The following is a 20,944-nucleotide window of genomic DNA, read 5'->3' on the forward strand; positions in this document are numbered from 1 at the left end:
TTTCAAATCAGAATTTATAGCCTGCCATTTTCTTTTCAATATAAATATTGGCTTTCCAACCAAATCTGTCTTTTCAGGGGAAATACTCCCTTTAATAAAGGCACAAGAATCCTACAGGTGTCAGGTATATAGAATTATAAAGCATGCCTTTCATTTGAGCATTCCTATAAAATTGGTGAAATGTAACTGCCACTCTTTAAACAGTTAACTAAAAGGCTCACTTTTAATGCTATTCTATTTTAGTGCATAATTTATGTAATAATTATATTGTCACACCCTCCCTCCAGAAGAAAGGATTAACTCTAATCTTTTCAAGAACAGTAAATAATTGAGTCTAAAGGCAATAAACAGGAAAGAATTTTCTTATAAATAAGTCAAATTTAGATAGTATAAGAGTTGGAAAAATAATTTCAGGGTAAATAATAATTTTGTTTCTCATATGTATGAATTAAAACTCTGAATGCCAATTGTATGAATCCACCAGACTTTTATTTAAAATTTCCTTTACCATTGTTAGACTCAACATGCTCAAAGTTTGTTATCCTCAATTTTGTTATGATTTTTTGTTTGTTTCTTGAGCCACACCCATTAGTGCTGCAATTTTTATCTCTGTCTCTTTGCTGGCTCCATATCCTAGCCTGGTTAAGGGGGGCCGAAGTGATGGCGCAGTGATAGGGCATTTGCCTTGCACGTGGCTGACCCAGGACAATTCCTGGCAGTGGTGATTTCTGGGCTCAAAGCCAGGAACAGCCCCTGAGCATCATCGGTGTGGCCCAAAATCCAAAGTAAATAAATAAATAATAAATAAATAAATAAAATAATTCTTAAGGACCCATTGTTGACCCTATTTTTGTCAACTTTCACTACATATTTTACCTTGTTTCATAATTTTGCCTTCATTCCAGTTATACTAGTATCTATGTTTTAAGTTCAGAAATGATCCTGTTTTAGATTCATACAACTAACATTCAGTTGGTCACCTACTATAGAATATTCCAGCTGTTGTTCAAGACCTGTTGTATTTTATCCCTTTCCCTTCCCCACTTCCTTCCATACTCAGTACTACTTAGGGGTTACTCCTGGCTCTGTGCTCTGGGGACCATATAGAATTCTGGGGATTGGAGCAAAGTCAGCAATGTGCAAGGCAAGTGTCTTGACCCATTGAATTGATCTTGACCCAGATCTAAGATGTCAGATGTTGAATGACGTGTATCACCTTGCTTGTAAACTCCAGTTCTTTTATTTATATCAAAAACACAACAAATTTATATTATTTCACTATATCAATATTGTATTGTTGTCTTTAAAGTGATATTTTTCATATAATATAAGAGTAAATTTATTTCTTGAACCAAATTATACTCAAAACCCTAAGCTAGCATTTAAATATATTACATAAAATAGTTTGGTGACCAATTCCCATTGGTGTTAGGACAGAAAATTGGAGGTTCAGAATAAAACCTCATTCAGAGCTTCCCATTTACTTTTTAGTGCTTAGAGAGGTCACTCAGGAACCCAAAATAGAATATGAAAACAAATGGAATATAGAAAATGTTACTTTCTTGGAAAAAAGTGACAGCTTGAAAGTTCAAACATCCAATATGCCCTATCTTACCCTACACATGCAAGCAATCTCAATGCAGATACGTTTCTCTAAATAATATTTCCAATTTACATTTCCTGCTTCCTGTATGACCCAAGAGTAATTTTTGAGCTCTCTGTTGTTTCTCTAGCTTTTAGTTTGTTTTCTTTTGAGGGTTTTTTTGGGGGGTATGGGGGCACACTCAGCTGGGTCCAGGAATTATTCCTGGCTCTGCACTCAGGAATCTCTCTTTATTATTATTATTATTATTATTATTATTATTATTATTATTATCATTATTTTGGGGCCACACCCAGTGATGCTCAGGAGTTACTCCTTGTTATGTGCTCAGAAATCGCTCCTGACTTGGGGGACCATATGGGATGCTGGGGGATCATCTTGGTTCAGCTGCATGCTAGGCAAATGCTCTACCGCTGCACCATCGCTCTGGCCCCAGAAATCATTCTTGAAGGCTTAGGGACCATATAGGACGCCAGGAACTGAACCCTGGTCAGACACATGCTAGGCAAGTGCCTTACCTGCTGTACTCTAACCTGCTTGTTTGTTTTATTGGGGGGTAACTCCAAGGGCCATTTCTGGCCAGGGACCTGAGTCTCTTCTAGCAGTGCTTGAGGAACATTATATGGTACCAGGGATCAGATTGTCCTCTGTATTCATAGGGTGTGCAAAAACCTATTAAATTCTCTCTCCTGCCCAATTATCATCACTCATCCCATTTTTATGTGGCTATTTAATAGGCAGATTTAAAATTCAATCAGATGACAGTTCAATCGTTCAATTTTTGATAAAAAATGTGTATAAACAAGTAAAATATTTGATCTCATGGAATTTATAATTTGGTAAAGGGGTGTTAGTGAGAAAGTTAATAAATATGCAAATCTGGATAAATAAAGAGGTGTTGGGCTCACCTGGTATAATGCTGTGTGCTAGAAGATTTTCTTTACAAGCCATTATTGGGCATTGACCGTAGGTAAGCAGAGGACTAATGCTCTTATATATCTGCTCCTTTCATTTCTTAAATTTATGTTGAAATATGTGGACAGTTGTTATTACAGATGAGGAAAAATGCCTTTGAGAATTAGGTGCTTCACAGCTGGAAAGTGGTTAAATTTAATAGATATACAGGATTTCCAATAACAGAAGACATTCTTTTTCATGATGCTGAAGGCTACCAGGTGTTATGTGAAAAAAAAAGAAGGGGTCTATTTTTTCCTAAAGTCAAGTTACTGGTTTAAATATCTCCCTTGTAGATGGATTCCTACAAATCCTATAATGCATAAAGGAAATTTTATAGTAGAACTTTGGACTTCAAGATGACTCAATCAGAGCATTGGATCTGCAAAATTCAGTGCCACTTATTCCAGTAATATTTTAATTGCTGCCACATAACCTGCCACATCTGTTAGAAATGAATAGTTTAGTGAAGGTGGAGGAAAATTATGAATCAGATGTGAACACCTGGTATCTAAGACAATCTTTGCTTTATAAGCACCTAATTAAAACTTAGTAATTCGTGCTCGCTTCGGCAGCACATATACTAAAATTGGCACGATACAGAGAAGATTAGCATGGCCCCTGCGCAAGGATGACACGCAAATTCGTGAAGCGTTCCATATTTAAAAAAAAAACTTAGTAATTCATTTGGAAAGTGCTGATAGCTTTGCCATAATATTCTCATATAATAGATGCAGGCTTCCAACATAATCTCTAAGAATGATTTAACAGTATTATGGCTTGCTACAAAGATAGAACAGGACTGAATAGTGTAAATGATGTTTATATAAAGCACTTGAAAACCTGAACTACAGATAGCTGGTGCCTAAATATAGAAAAACAGTTCATCCAAGTTGACAGTGGGCTCTTTATAGAGTGAATAAATGGTTTACATTAATTTGTCAATGTAATTCCCAAGATCAAACAGAAGAGCTACGCCCAAGTTTAGAGTTACTCCAAATGATTACTTTTCATTTAATGCTTCAATAGCAATAACAAGCCTTTAGGAATGGGGCATAATCTGAACAAGTATGATTTGCATCAGTAGAGAAACATCCCCTAAGAACACATTCTAAATATTTCATTTAAAAAATGTAATAACTAAAATATTGACTTCTTGTTGGACCACAAAGTAAACAAAATTTGGTGTGCCAGTTTTTCTGAAAATGTAAAATGTTTCTCATAAAAAGGAAAAATCCTATTGCTATCATTTCCAACTATAGAATTACAACTTGGAAGTAAAAAAACCCATTTATTTAACAATATTAGATGTTATCAATTATACACGCATATTTGGATAAATGCCATTTGAAATTATTCTAGTTTCTACCCGTTTTCATTTCCAGCATTCCACAGAACCCAAGCCCAGTAGGTTCTGAGTGCAGAGCCAAGGATTAACTCCTGAACACTGGCAGATGTGACCTATCACTTGAGCTATCAACCCAGCATCTACTGAATATTTCAGTGAAGGATTTAAGCTGGTAAATAGCTGTCTAAACTGGTAGAAACTACAGCTGTAAAAAATGGCCTGCTGCTACTTTCCCACCTCCTGAGTTAATTAAGTTCCAGATCATGCAGGAGGTAAGATCAAGCACTGGCCAAGGAAACCTGTTAGCACACACAATGTTGGACTCAGTCAAGAATGTAGCTCTATAGATACTTAGCTGAGGACATTTTTTCACCATCAAATTTAGGTGATGTTCATTAGAATGTCTTCTTCATGAGTCAATGTGCTACAACAAAAAACAACAACATTACCCCTTTTTCAGTCTTGTTTAGTCTCGGGGCTACACCTGGCGTGGTATGCAGGGATATGCTCGATTTGGTCTGGTGAATTTGCAGTATCAATTACCTACCTTAGTCTTGCTCTCTGCAAAGATGGGGCTCTATTCACTGAGCTATTGCCCCAGCTCCAGCAATTATCCTTTTAGATTATATGCTTCCCAAGTTAGTGATGACTATGAAAAAGTATTAAACTATGATTAATTCATGCGAATCAAAATAGTAAGTTATGCCCCATGGAATCTCTCTCTGCAATAATGCTGGATGGGATTTCCTCAAGATGGCCCAAGTAAACCTCTTGCAGCCAAATGTCACTTTGAAACGGAACACTTAGTTTCAAGTTAAGTTTCAAGTGAAGTCCCAAGAGGAGGATAAGCAGCTCTTAGCCTTTCCTAAGCCCATTGTTCTTTCCCTACTTGAACAAAGCAATCAGTACATCCCCCATTTATGTGCTCTCAAACATTATTGTTTGTGGGTGCATTATCAAGGCACATATTATCACTGGACATGTTCTCTGTACCTGCAAAATCCATCTCTATACTCTGAAGGAAAATATAAAAATTTTTTTTGTTTATTTGTTTATTTTGGGGCCACACCCAGTGATGCTCAGGGGTTACTCCTGGCTATGCACTCAGAAATTGTTCCTGACTTGGGGGACTCTATGGGACGCCGGGGGATTGAACCTTGGCCCATCCTAGGTCAGCCATGTGCAAAGAAAATGCCCTACCACTGTGCCACAGCTCCAGCCCCAAGATAAGACTTTTTTATCTTCTCAGAGGGAAAATAATATATTTGCACAGGAAACATCAGTCTTTCTCCTACATATCTCCACATCCTTTTACACAGCATAGGTATCCTGATGTCCCTTACTTTGCAGTTTTGGAATAGATTCCTTCAGGAAGTCTGGGGGCCCTTCCCACTGAATCTTAAATGACCAGGACAGTGGGTGAATACCAGGAACTGAGGGTGTACTGCTATTCAAGCTGGTGATATCAGTATTTACAAAGTCTGTCTCAGGACTTTGAGAGCTCCCTGGGCTGCCTAGGGCCATGCTTGGGGAGTCATGAGGTATCTGAGATCATGGCAGCATGCAAAGCATGTGCCAATGGAGAAAAAAAAAACATATTAAACATAACTGTCAGTGTTCAGTGTTTCTTCCTAGGTGTGTACTCAGAGATGACTTCAGATGGGGACATTATGCAGTGTGTGTGTGGAGTGTGGGTGAGTGGGTTGAGGGAGGTGGATGGACCAGCATCAGCTACTTGCAAATCAAATACCTTACTCCTTTGAATGTGTGTATTCTCTCTCCAACCGACTTTTCTATGACTTAGAGTTTACAAACAGTACTCCTTGGGAATACTATTACAAGATTCTTCCCATTCTAGTCCATGTTCTAGTCCATGAACAGAGAGAAGTGACAAGCTGTGCCGGTGGTCATACCATGGTTACAGCTGACCTGGCTCATGTCTGCCACATCCATGTGCTCAGATCCAAGCTGATATAATAGAAATCTGGTTTACGTTTTCACCTTATGCATTTTATACTATTATGACACATTTTTAAAAATATAAATTAAGTTGAGGAGTCTGAAAAAAGTGTTTTCATTTCACCTATCTCCCACAAACTGTACCCTTGAACTGTAAACAACTATAGGGGCATTAAAGACTTACAGAGCAAGAATACAATTGTTATATCTCAATTCCTATAGATATTTATTACTTTTCATTGAATCTAGGGGAGATCATTATTTGCTTTGTAGACCTTTTGTTTAGAAAAAAGAACTATTTACATTTCAGGTTTTTTTTATCAGAACTTTAAAAATTTCATGAAACCCATGGCATTTTCTTATTCTCTATATTCAATACTGTTTCTTATTTAAAAAGAAACACTTTATATTGTATGAAATGTACAGATTTATTGGAAAGCAAAAAGTCATGTATTTTTGTATAAGGATCCTTTCTTCTTTGTCAATATATTGCCAAACCATTATTAGCATTGCTGAATCTCATCAGGACACAGGAAACTCTAAAACATTGGATTAAGGATCTATTTCAAGGGGATCAGAGATATAGTACAGTAGAAATGGTTCTTGTCTTGCAATGCAGTGGATCCCATTTTGATTTCCTGCACTGCCTATGGTCCCCCAAGTATATATATCAGGGGTCATTACTAAGTACAGAGACAAGAAACAGTCATGAATATTCTTGGTAAGCATAACCCCAGGTATGGCCACTCAAGCATCCCCATTTAAAGTTCCAGTAGTCCCAGTTCCAAAAAGAAGTCCTCCTCATGTGATTTATAGATAAGCCATCTAACCTATTTCTATATATCCACATATCATATATTTCTACATTTGTAAAATTAATGTAAGTTGACATCATATATTTAAAAATCCTACTGTCCTTTTCATTCAGCCAGATGATACATTCTCAATTCATGTACATTTTAAAGCAATCCTATCTATGTCTAGTTTCTAAAAGTATTGAAATTTCAAAATGTAAGTTGCTAAGTTCAGTAATAATATATTTTATATAAACTTTGATGGGCAGCAACTCTCATTTCTCATATGATTTTCTGCTTCTTCTGTTCCTACACATGACCTGATCCACAGGCTTTAAATGATTTAATTAACAAGGATTGAAATTTCTGCTACAGTCAGCAGAAATTTTCATCAAATGAATGTTCACTGTTTGGTATACACAATACATTTTTGGCATATTGTGTCTCTCTTTATTTTTAGAGATGCTGTATCTACGCCTTAACTAAGCAGATCTTTAAATGGCAGGATGGGTCATTGCAATTTAACCATCACTTGTTTTCCTTTTACACAGAACTTTATATATAATATATATAATCTTTCCAAAATATATCTTTGCAGAATATATATGATATATAATGGGTCATATCTATAGATAGGTTATATGTCAGTAGGAAGATATTTTGCATAAGTAAAAAAATAGTTTGCATTAACGAACTATTCAAAAAACTGCAGCTAAATGCCCATTACAAGAAGTTAGCCCAAACAAGGCAATCAATGGTATGTTTTCAAAGAGGATCATTTTTGCCTACATTAACAAATTTAGAAATGGTAGGTTTTTTTTCCTAATATATAAATCTTTATTTAAGCACCATGATTACAAGCAAGTTCGTAGTGGGATTTCAGTCATAAGCAGAATAACCCCCTTCAACAGTGTGACATTTCTTTTAACTTTTTCTTTATTTAAACATCTTGATTACATAAATGATTGTGATTAGGTCTCATTTATGTAAAGAACACCCCCCTTCACCAGTGCAACATTCCCATCACCAATGTCCCAAATCTCCCTCCATCACAACCCACCCCAACCTGTACTCTAGACAGGCTTTCCAGTTTCCTCATTCATTCACATGATTATGGTAGTTCTCTGTGTAATTATTTCTATAGCTGCACTCACCACTCTTTGTGGTGAGCTTCATGAAGTGAGCTGAGAGTTCCAGCCCTCCTCTCATTGTCTCTGAGGATTGTTGCAAAAATGTCTTTCACTTTTCTTAAAACCCATAGATGAGTGAGACCATTCTGTGTTTTTCTCTCTCTCTCTCTGACTTATTTCACTCAGCATAATAGATTCCATGTACATCCATGTATAGGAAAACTTCATGACTTCACCTCTCCTGACAGCTGCATAATATTCCATTGTGTATATGTACCATAGTTTCTATTTTCATCTTTTCAGATTTCTATTTTCATTTGTTCACATTCCTTGAGTACTTTTTCCATTGCCTGTTCATTTGTCTTAAGGTTCTTTTCCAATTTCTTCTGTGGTGTTGAGTTTTTCTGTATCACATCTTCCAGTACTCTGATTCTTTCCTCAGCTGCTGATACCCTGCTGGTGAAGCTATCCACTGAGGTTTTCAGTTGAGCTACCATGTTTTTCATATCTGTTATTTCAGTTTGGAGTTTTCTGATTTCTGTCTTTGTGTTCTGCTCAGATTGATCTATGCTTTTTTGAGTTCTTCAAACATCTTCCATATTGCTATTTTAAGTTCCTTATCCGAGAGGTTAATCAGGTGGTTGGAATTTATTAGGTCATCCTAGCTTTCCTCTTCATTCTCTGTGCATGGTGTTTGCCTGCGAGGTTTCCACATTGTCACGCTTGTAGCGTGCTTTTCTTGCATGTTGTGGTGGGGTTCATTGGTTAGAAATAGTGCACAGCTGCAAAGCGAAGCAGCCGTGCTCTTCTGCTGCCTCTAGTTGACAGTCCTCAGAGTGAACAAAGGCACAGCACAGCGGAGCCTCCACAGGCCAGAGAGCTCAGCTTATTGGACGGGGACTCCCACAGCCAGAATGTACCCACTGGGCAGCTTCAAAATGCAGATTTTTGGGGGTGCGCTCCCTAGGCCTCTGAGGAAACCTTCACGAATTCAGAAACACAGGCAGACAGGTGCAGGAGCAGTGCGACAATTTTAATTATAAAGAATGTAATATATTTTCTGGGCCAGAGTCGTGGCACATCCTAGCCTAAGACAGACCAAGGTTCGATCCCCCAGTGTCTCATATGGTCCCCTCAAACCAGGAGCGATTTCTAAGTGCATAGCCAGGAGTAATCCCTGAGCCTCACTAGGTGTGGCCAAAAACAGAACAAATAAACAAACAAAAAAGAATGTAATACATTTTCATTTCTTTCTCTTTTTTTTTTTTTTTTTTTTTTTTTTTTTTGGTTTTTGGGTCACACCTGGCTGTGCTCAGGGGTTATTTCTGGCTCCAGGCTCAGAAATTGCTCCTGGCAGGCACAGGGGACCATATGGGGCGCCAGGATTCAAACCGATGACCTCCTGCATTAAAGGCAAACGCCTTACCTCATGCTATCTCTCTGGCCCCTCATTTCTTTCTTTTTGTATCCAAGTTATTATCCCTCTGCCATGATGTAAACTACAGAGTGAATTTGAAGCACATAGAGGTATTTTTATTTTCTTACAGACCAAGATAACTGTTGATTCTATTCATCATTTTCTTCTGCTATGACTATTCTGTAATCACCTGCTTACTCTCATGGAAAACTAAAATGAAATTATCATCCGCAGTTTGCCAGTTCCTTCCCCACTAGGTCTGCCTATTAACAGGTGCTGACTCTAAATTAGTAATGAATTGTTAAGTGCAAGTCATATCTTCAATGGAAGTGGCTGTTCTCATGAAATCATAAAGTTCTCTCTCCTCTTGTGTTTTAAGACACCCCACAAGGCTTTTATATATTTTTAGAGATCTCATTTTACATTTGGGGAAAAATTAACAAGTTGAATTTATCAAATAAAAAACTCAAGGACTATCTGAATAAATAGCCTCAAATAATTCCATTTGAAAGGAAGATTATTTTTAATCAAAAATTATTATCTAAACCAAAGACAAATTGTCCAGAAATAAATGTATAGTGCACATGTAAATTACCATATTTTCTGGCGTATAAGACGACTTTTGAAACAAAAAAAAGTCAACCGAAAATCGGGGGTCGTCTTGTACGCCGAGTATATCCCAAAAAATGTTTCAATATGCCGCTAAAAAAAAATTGTCTAAATATTGCCACAAGACAAATTTTCCAACTCGATCCTGCACCAACCACTGCAAGGCTGCTCAGACGGCCTTTCTAACTCAGCCAATCCAAGCAGGCTTTTGATACATGCAAATTAGACAATGTTCTGGATCCGAATCTACACTGTCAAAAGCCTGCTCAGATTGGCCAGAGTCAGAAAGGAAGTCTATGACAGTAGAACCTTTGAAACTTTGCTTGTTGTGATTGGCTCACTGTGGTCCATACACTTGCAGCACAGGAACGTTCTGTCTGATACAGCGAATAGAGAGGCCTAAACCTATGTTTTAACTGCAAAATTAGGGGGTCGTCTTATACGCCCAGTCGTCTTATACGCCGGCAAATATGGTAAGTGAAGGATTATACAACCAATAACATACAATTGTAAAACAAATAGTGTCCTAACCCATAGTCATTGTGATCAATATTTGACTAAATTAGAGAATATGAAATTCAGGCTAAGTGAGAACCTACAGTCATTACCTTCTGGAACAAATATTAAATTAAAGGACTTGTATTGAAAATACAAATGTTGGGGCTGGAGCGATAGCACAGCAGTAGGGCCTTGTATGCTGGACCTTGGTTCGATCTCCCAGCATCCCATATGGTCCCCCAAGCCAGGAGCAATTTCTGATTGCATAGTCAGGAGTAACCCCTGAGCTTCACAGGGTGTGTCTCAAAAAGCAGAAAAACAAACAAACAAACAAAAAAAAGAAACCAAAAATGCTGCCCTACTTGTTTTTATCAAATATACAAAATATATTTGCAAATAACACAGCTTGCTAGTAATATTGATAAAGTTATAAAAATAATTATTTCTTTCTGATATAACACACTTGAAAATGTGTTTATTTATTGAGTTACTTAGGAAAACAATTTATTCAGGAGTTCATCATAACTCTTCCTTGCTGACTAACTAATCAGTGGTGCTAAAATTGATCCAAATTTGTTTCATGACAGATCTTATTCAAACTAATAATACAAATCTAATAATAGATTACTTTAACTGGCACATAATATAAACCTAATAATAATAATGTTACTTAGACAACATACACACATAAACTTAGAGCCCAATACACACCAGGTTCTGAGCATGGTGCCAGACAATATAGTCAATGTCAACTATACTATGAAAACTCTGTTTCCATGCATGCTAATCGGGGCTAAATCTGCAAGGAGTATTATAATTCAAAATGTGTTACACAGAATTTAAAATTTCATCCTATCTTTACTTAATATAACAATATCACATATTAAATAGTTATAGTAACTAACATTACTAAATTACTATGTTTTGGGCACTATATTATATTTGTGGTAACATGCATACCAACACACATATAGAAATATAAAATATGACACATAATACACATGCAATATATAACATATTATGTACATTTATAACCATATAATATGAGTCATAGTAACTCATATACTCTATGAGTAATGTTATAGTATATTATATGTACAATATTGACATCAAGTGTGTCAGTAATAAATTTATCTTTATAAATTTTTATAGGTAGGAAAAATTCTCAGAAAAATGTAACTTCAACTTTTTTAGTATATAGACTAGGCAAATACAGTGATGTATGAAAGGCCATTAAAGAATTTGATTCTGGGCCCAGAGAATTAGCACAGCGGCATTTGTCTTGCAAGCAGCCGATCCAGGACCAAAGGTGGTTGGTTCGAATCCCGGTGTCCCATATGGTCCCCCATGCCTGCCAGGAGCTATTTCTGAGCAGACAGCCAGGAGTAACTCCTGAGCACTGCCAGGTGTGACCCCCCCCCCAAGAAAAAGAATTTGGTTCTTCATCAATTTCATCTTTTATTTTTAAACTCTATTTATTGATTGATTAATTGATAGATTGGTTGTGGGCCACATCCAGCAGTGTTCAGGGGTTACTCCTAACTCTGCACTCAGAAATCGCCCCTGACAGGCTGTGAGAACATATGGGTTAATGGAATTGAATCAGGTCACTCCCATGCCCCACATCTGTGCTATCTCTCCAGCTCCTATCACTTTAATCTTGACATGCCATATTAGGTAAGTATAAAGCTTAGTTTTGAACTAAGTTAACTTTCTAAGCAATCTATATAGTTGAACTTGCCTCTAAGTCATCTGTTGGATTTTCAGTGATTTTTCTATTTCTTTACATTTTAATTTTTCTTACTTTGAGATAAAAATATGAATCCTCAACTTGTTAAATGACTAAACAATTTTGTAAAGTTATGGTAGGAACATCTACTACCAAATCTGGACCTTAGCAAACTTTTGATACATGTGGCTGCCAACTGTACCCTTTCAACAATATATATTGATAATAATAACATAATTATAATTATTAATATAATAATATATAATATACAATTCTGGACTATATAATATATATTAAATATATAAAATATATAATATATTGAAGACAGAGCAATAGCACAGTGGTAGGGCACTTACTTGCCTTGTACACAACTGACCCATGACAGACCTGGGGTCGATCCCTAGAGTCCCATATGGTCCCTTGAGCCAGGAGCTATTTCGAAGTGCATGATTGGGAGTAACCCCTGAGTGTCACCAGGTGTGGCCCAAGAAACAAAACAAAACAAAAACATATATATATTATTATATATCCAACATATAATGCAACATAACAGGACTTTCCAGAAGACAATATTTAACTCTAAAATAAATTGAATTGGTTAAGTCAGATGCTTCTCTATTTTCTTTAATATTCTAGGAAATCAAAACTCCAAGAGAATATTAGCGCACTTCATCAGTTACATTGCTACCAACTGCTTTCTGTCTGGACTCCTGAATTAGCCTTTGAACTAATCTTCCATTTTTCACTTTTCTTCTCTTTAGTGTACTCCCAAAATAGTAGCTAGAAAAATCATTATATTTATAAGATAGAACAAGAAATTCCTCTGCCCAAAGATTTTTACAAGGGCGTATAAAAAAACCCTATAAGCTTGTTTCCTGCCTCTACTTGCTCTAACCAATATAGTGCGTTCAACTATTCATTTCCCCTTTAGCATTCCAGAGTATTCATTTAATAGGCATTCCACAATTGCCTATTCCTTTTGTTTCAAAGCATTTAATGTACATAACTGAAAGTCTCTGTCTCTCAATAACATCAAATTTTAGCTTGAAAACATTACTTATCATTCAAGCCAATCACAATAACCATATTTTAAAATACAAAATATGCCCCTCAGTCGTTAAAATTACAAACCATGAGCCCTTCAGTCCCTGTCACTGAAGAATCCGTTATCTTATCCTGGCCTTGTAATTTCTTATAAAAGTCATCACCTGAGATCTTGAAAGCAAATCTGCCTGCATAAATTACATTAAGAAAAACCTAGGCAGAACTCTCTGAAACTTAGACCTTAAGGGATTGCCAACTATTTGATGCCAACGGCACAGTCTGTTGAATCAAATCTGAATAAATGGGACTGCATCAAACTAAAAAGTTTCTGCATGGCAAAAGAAACACTGGATAGAACTAAATGACAGCTAATTAAATGGAAAAAATATTTTCATTAAATATGTCAGATAAAAGGGTTGCTATCTAGAGATATAAAGTACTCTTTTGTATTAACAAAGGTTAATACCACAAAATCTAATACACCTCTTAAAATGGGGAGAGTATATAAATAGATAAATCTTTTTGGAAGAGCAATAGAGGGCCAACAACAGGTACATTATTTTTCATTAGGAAATTCCAAATCAAGAGGACAATAAAAATGACGCATATCAAAAATATTGGGAACAATTTGTTGGTGGGATGTAGTAAAAATGGAACTCTCATCCACTGCTGTCAGGAATGCTGTCTGGTCCTACTACCCTGCAAAACTTTATGGACGGTTTTCATTAAATGCAGAAAGAATGACTTAAAAATCTAGCTTTGGGGCATCTATTCCCAGTACAGAAAAATATTCATCTAAATAAATATATGCACACTACTCTTCATCACACCACTCATTACAATAGCTAAGAGATAGAAACAAACTACATGTTCAACAACAGACAAGAGGATCATGATGACGGAATACTACATAGCTGTATGCAATTAGGCAATCATATTATTCCTGTAACATAAATAGAACTTGAAGACATTAGATTAAATGAATCAAGCCAAAAATGTATTCATACAGGATAATATAATTTATATGTGGTATTTAGAATAACTGCATAAGGAAATGAAATTGTTTAAATGGAGGTTGTTGAGAACACTACAGATCCCAGAGCATAGTGAGAAAAAGGAAAGAAATTGAGTGGAGGAGAAAGACAAATATACAAACACAAGGGACAGTAGGTAATGGGTCTCAGGTGCATTGGCAGTTAAGAAAGAACAGAATTAAATATCTAAGACAGAGTCAACAATAATTAAAACACTAAACCCTAACTTTAACAACCTAGATGAAAAACAGGCCTGTTATGATGGCAGGCTGGGGTAGGCAGTTGTTGCATGGGATGGATTCTGGAAACATTGCTAAAGGAAGATTGAGACTGCCAGTGGGATTGGTTCTGAAACATTGTATGTCTAAAACCAAGTATGAATAATTTTGTAAATCACAATGGTTTAAATAAAAAATTTTGAAAATGTGATCACCAAGTCATGTAATTGTTGAAAGTTCATTATTTGTGTTCTCTCTCAGATGGAAGCTTCAAAAATGCAGAAATCTCTATTCTTTTCACTAATATACCCTGATTTCTTAAAAAAAAAAAGAAAACCTCTAGCACATAATTGTCACTTAAAGTCTTATTTAGTGATTAAATAAGAAAATTAAAACTTAATCTTGTATTTAGTAACCATTAGGCATCTTCTCTAATCACATGTATAAAAATATGAGGGGCCAAATAAAATATGAGTCTTAGAGAAAGAAAGAGAGTAAGTACAGATGATATGTTTCATTCCTTGAGTGAGGCTGACCCTGGTTTGGGCCCTGTTCCCTATATGTCTCTTGGGCCCACCAAGTGTATTCTCTGAGTGCAGTCAGGAGAAATGCCTACATATCACCCAATATGTCCCCTCAAAAACAAACAAAATAATGAGCTTTATAAAGACATGCATGAATACTAACAGCTGCAGAATATAAAGTGGTAAACAGTGTGGTGTAAACACAGAATCATTTTTAATTACACACACCTGAAACTAAAGCTATTATGCATTTTACTTTAATAATATATATAAATATAAATACAATCTTCAAGTTATAATCTATTGTCTATAATATAAACTTTATTTAGTGAATGATATATGATGGATTGTATTTTAATTGCTTATTGAATATTATGACCGTCTTCCAGGTGATAGAAATTTCTTATCCATAATGATGAAGTCTAAAATATAAAATATGTATGTATATGTTTGATGTTTTTAATATAGAAGATCATTTGAAGTTTAAGTAAAAGAATAAACAGCAAATAGATTTAAAAATGCATCAGCGGGGCTGAAATGATAGCACAGCGGTAGGGCCTTTGCCTTGCAGGCGGCTGACCCAGGACAAACCTGGGTTAGATCCCAGGCATACCATATGGTCCCTTGAGCCAGGAGCAATTTTTTAAAATATATATAAAATCTTTATTTAAGCACTATGATTACAAGCATGATTATAGCGGGTTTTTAGTCATAAACAGAATACTCCCCTTCACCAGCGCAACATTCCCACCACCAATGCCTCCTTCCCCAAGCCCTGCCTGTCTGAGCTCATAGTCTGTAGTAACTCCTGAGCACCAATGGGTGTGGCCCAAACCCCACCCCCCCCAAAAAAAAAGCATCATCAAAACTGTATGGTATACACTGGGAAATCATTACCTTATATATAGGGAAACAAAACAAAATTGTGCATAACACAGAAATTTCCATCATCTGGAATCAATTAAGAAAACTTAACTTTTTATTGTTTGGTAAACCCTTTTACTCAAAAGGCAAATAGAATAAATTACACTTCTTTTCCCCAGCATTCTATTTCTGTTGTAAAATAATAAGACCTCAAACCAGGAAGAGATGGAGAATATTAGCTAAAACCAATTTCTGATTAATAATTTGTGATTATTCTCACCACTGCCACTGTCTGTGAGGACTATAATATTCAGTGCCAGAATATAAATAAGGTACATGAGAATGGAGAAAATTTAATATCTTACATGGTTAGAAAAAGTGCATGTCTTTTCATTTGGGAGAGCTGAAAAAGATAGTAATAATGGATCAGAAAGAAATTTAATAATGTGTAATTTTGAGTAGAAAAATGGTAGTTAATGAAGAAAAGAGAATGGTGAAAATGTAAGTTATAAGAGGGACACCAATTTTGAAGTCACATTCTGAGATGGCCATGATTATTTCAGAGACCAAAGGACAAGAGGAGAAACCAGAGCTAAGAGTATTATTTTCATGGTTATCAAAACTGATTAATTTTTGTACCCATCTAGCAAAATAATATTTTACTAATGAAATAAAAAAATAAGTGTTACATCATCTGGGGTCCATTCTTAAGAGTTGCTAAATAATTCTACCTTACAGATGATTGGAAACTGCATTCTTCAGGATGTTAGTCACTAAGTAACATGACTTCATCTGAATTAAAAAGACTTGGCAAACTTTACTTTACATGAATAAAATAATTTCTAGAAATTTCAAATCAACTAGAAAGCAGATATGTATTTTCACTTCATTAACTCACATAGGCAATTAAGATTATTTGTATTTGAACTTGAATGTACCTGTCATGATTTTGTGCCATTTCCACAAATAGAAAATTGAAATTCAGTACATTTCTTCATTCATAATTCTGCTATTTTAAATCTTACCCAGAAATGAGAAATCACATTTCATGAGATAACAATGGGCTTTTTCAGATTACTTTTGTACAATATGTCTTGAATCATAATACTACTTGAAAATGGATTTAATGAGCATCACCATAGTTTCCATCAACTAAACTCCAAAATGTTATTCTATCCCTTCCATCAAGTTTTATGATATAATTATTACAAAAAATGAAAAAAATGTTCTGCAACTTCTGTGACAGTATAATTGACAGTTACCTTGATGAAGTTTATTTATTCTGAAATGCTTCATGATGTTGAGTATACAATAAAAACCCAAGAAAAATAAAGTTCTTACAAATTATCAGACATCCACCACAGCCAAACCAACAGTGATATCATATCTATTTGTAACATGGGTATCATCTATTTTGTTGTCATTTTCACTAGTCTAAAATGTCAGGCTTGGTACAAGGAAGTCTGAAGCTATCATAAAACTTTGTATTTTATCGTGTTTTTCATGTATATCCCCAAAAGAGTATGTAATAATTCTGTCTCATTTGAAAATTGAACTTTGAAGCAACGACAGAAATTCTGGTTACCTTCCATCATTTATTAAAACTTGATCTATTAATATTCATACAAAATTATTAAATTGTGATAATAATCAGAGTTACTATTTTTTCTCTATCTGCATCTCTGGATGCAGATATTATTTTCTCCCTTAATCTAAAATTACAGAACTCTTCTTAGGGATTTCTTCATAATTTTATAACATCTAATATATGTTGATAGTGGTACATCTTGTGTTACTGTTTACAACTGTTTATTTTAGGGTCAAAGCCAAGTTGACTTTGTGAAATAATATGTGTACTATCAAAAGCGAAATACCATTAATTCCTTAGTAGTCTATCTTGACTATATTCTAGGAGTATCTCCATACCATCTATGTCCTAAAGAACATTTTTCTTTTTCTTTCTTTCTTTCTTTCTTTCTTTCTTTCTTTCTTTCTTTCTTTCTTTCTTTCTTTCTTTCTTTCTTTCTTCTTTCTTTCTTTCTTCTTTCTTTCTTTCTTTCTTTCTTCTTTCTTTCTTTCTTTCCTTTCTTCTTTCTTTCTTTCTTTCTTTTTCTCTCTCTCTTTCTCTCTCTTTCTTTCTTTCTTTCTTTCTTTCTTTCTTTCTTTCTTTCTTTCTTTCTTTCTTTCTTTCTTTCTTTCTTTCTTTCTTTCTTTCTTTCTTTCTTTCTTTCTTTCTTTCTTTCTTTCTTTCTTTCTTTCTTTCTTTCTTTCTTTCTTTCATTCTTCTCACACTTGGTGTTGCTCAGGGATTACCCTTAACTCTACACTCAGAAATCAATCCTGGCAGTCTCAGGGGATACCAGAGATCAATCCCAGGCCTATTTTGGGTCACTGAGTGCAAGGCAAACATCCTACTGCTGTGTTATCATTCTACCCCCAGGAATACATTTCTTATGAGGAAACTGTAGTTACTGTCGCTTCCTCACATTTCTGAAGAATAGTTTCATCCTACATATCAAGCAGAACACTGACCAATGAAAAGTGAGAGGAAGTTCTTTACTTTTTAATTTATTTTTATGAAGGTAACATTAATTTATGCAGAAAAAGGTTGATGTGTTTCAGGAGTGCAATGTTACTATATATCACTCTCCATCATTTTAATGCTTAATATCTTAAACTGTGGGGTCAGATTGCATAGGAGATTGCAAAACTGAATATAAGGTCACAAAACATTAGAAATTTCTGGACATGCAGGGATGACCAAGGATAAACTCACAATTAATCATGTAATAATTTGCTGTTCCTGGCAGTGTTCATTCAATGGCATTTTTCAGACAAAAAGTAAAAAAAAAAATTAAGGAGCTGTTGATAAATGCTTAATGCAATGTACTCAATGAATAAGTTTAATCATAACTTGCAGCCCTCTCCATCCAACATTATTCCTCTCTATCCTTTTTTGTTTTTGTTTTTGAGCCATATCTGGTGACGCTCAGGGGTTCCTCATGGCTCTGCACTCAGAAATTGCTCCTGGCAGGCCTGGGGACCATATGAGATGTTGGGGATTGAACCTAGGCCCATGCTGGATCAGCCACGTGAAAGGCAAATGCTCTACCACTGCACTATTGCTCAGGAACCATTCCTCTCTATCTTAATGTCAGAGTCAAAGAGCTTGTTTTCATTGCACATTATCTCTTCCTCTGTTGCTAGTTTTTAGAAATGTTCACTAATAGACTTAAAAAAAAGGAGTTGCTTTTCTTTCTTGGAGATTTTTGAGTCTTCATGTGATAATGATAACTGTAGAAATGACTTAAGAAACATGGAAGGAGAAGGGTGGCTCCATTAAAAATAGAGAATGTTAATATGTCGCTAAAATACTACTGTGAAAGATATACAAGCCAATATGATCAAAATAAAAATGAAAAATATAATAAAAATAAAAGAAGAGAGAACTATTCTGATTCTGGGCTCAGGACTCACTCCTGGAGAGGCTAAGCAGGCCATTTAGGATGCTGAAGATCGAACCTGAATCAGACACTTGCGAGGCAAACATACCACTCAATTTACTATCTCCCACTACCCAGGTTTCAGCCTTAAATCACTTATTTGCTAAACCACTATGCCTGGAGTAATTTCTTTTCTTGGCAAGAAAGATAACTTCATTTTTTAAGCCTAATTGATTAGATTTTCTCTCTTTCTGTTTTGTGCAATACCTAGTTCAGTACCCAGGGATTACTCCTTGCTCTGCACTCAGAAACCACTCCTAGAGAACTTAGGGGACTATATGGGATATTGGGGCTAGAACCCAGGTCGGACATGTGCAAATCAAGTGCTCTACCAGCTGTACTATTTTCTCAACTCATGATTGGTTAGAGTTCTTATATTTACATTAGATATCTTACATAACTTATTTTCCTTCATGTTATTCAATAATCCTCAAAAGTTATATAAATTATTAACTGAGTCAATGGGGAATATAAACAATAAAAGGAAAAATTTTAAGAAAAATTTTGCACCAATAAATGACTTTATAGGATTCTTGAAGTAGCATTATCAAGATTAATTTCTGATAATAGAATTTCTGAAATAATATAGTAATATTAACTTTATTTTTGGTTTTTCAGGCCACACCCATTTGATGCTCAGGGGTTACTCCTGGCTAAGAGCTCAGAAATTGCCCCTGGCTTGGGGGGACCATATGGGATGCTGGGGGATCAAACCGTGGTCATGGTCCTTCCTTGGCTAGCGCTTGCAAGGCAGACACCTTACCTGTAGCACCACCTCGCCGGCCCCGTAATATTAACTTTTATAATCACAGTTTTAGTCAGTGTAATTATTAAAATATATTAGTATAAAGGGGCTAGAGAGATAGCACAGCGGTAGGACATTTGCTTTTCACACAGCCGACCCAGGACAGATGGTGGTTTGAATCCCAGCATCTCATATGGTCCCCCAGAGACAATTTCTGAGTGCAGAGCCAGGAATAATCCCTGACTGCAGCTGGTGTGACCCAAAAACCAAAATAAAATTATATATAAATATATATATTAACAATTATTAGGCAAGAGAAAATAAAAAAGCAGAATATTTTATTCTATTACTTTAAATTTGCCATAGTAAATGCAAGGTGACAAATGCAAAAAGCAAACCTTAGGTTATTTGTTTGTTTGTTTGGTTGGTTTTGAGGCCACACCCGGTGACGCTCAGGGGTTACTGCTGGCTCTGCACTCAGAAATCGCTCCTGGCTCTGGGGACCATATAAGATGCTGGGGATCGAACCAAAGTCCATCCTGGGTCAGCCACGTGCAAGGCAAATGCCCTACCACCCTGCTATCTCTCCGCTCCAGAAAAGCAAAACTTAGTATTTCAATCTTGCTTTTTTATTAAGGGAGAAAAACATAAGTTATTTTATAGTTTCTTAGATGACATTGGAATTTTTCAGGGGGTCACACCTGATGATGCTCAAGGATTACTCCTGGCTCTGTGCTCAGAACCACTCCTAGTGGGTTTGGGGGACCATATGGAATGCCAGGAATTGAATCCACATCTACCACATGCAAGGCAAGAGCTCAATTCAGCGTACTATAGCACCAGGTCCAGAAGACATTGAAATTGAATTACAACTTTTTCATTCTAATATTGAGGGTTATTTTTAAAATACTGTTTATTAAAGATCATAGAGATTAGGAGAGCACCTGATGAGGTAGGAAATTTCTTTACAA

General features: G+C 35.7%; 1 protein-coding gene, 1 long non-coding RNA gene and 1 other non-coding gene across 4 annotated transcripts in view; 2 read left to right on the forward strand and 1 right to left on the reverse strand.

Moving 5' to 3' along the window:
- Positions 1-20,944, forward strand: part of LOC126006085 (uncharacterized) — a 1,493,032-nt gene that overhangs the window by 1,255,284 nt on the left and 216,804 nt on the right. The window lies entirely within an intron of this gene.
- PRR16 (proline rich 16) overlaps positions 1-20,944 on the reverse strand; it is a 301,149-nt gene that overhangs the window by 73,332 nt on the left and 206,873 nt on the right. The window lies entirely within an intron of this gene.
- Positions 3,117-3,223, forward strand: LOC126008365 (U6 spliceosomal RNA). The gene has a single exon (XR_007495698.1). It is a non-coding gene; the product is annotated as a U6 spliceosomal RNA (small nuclear RNA).

This window comes from Suncus etruscus, chromosome 4 (assembly GCF_024139225.1).
Source record: "Suncus etruscus isolate mSunEtr1 chromosome 4, mSunEtr1.pri.cur, whole genome shotgun sequence".
NCBI lineage: Eukaryota > Metazoa > Chordata > Mammalia > Eulipotyphla > Soricidae > Suncus > Suncus etruscus.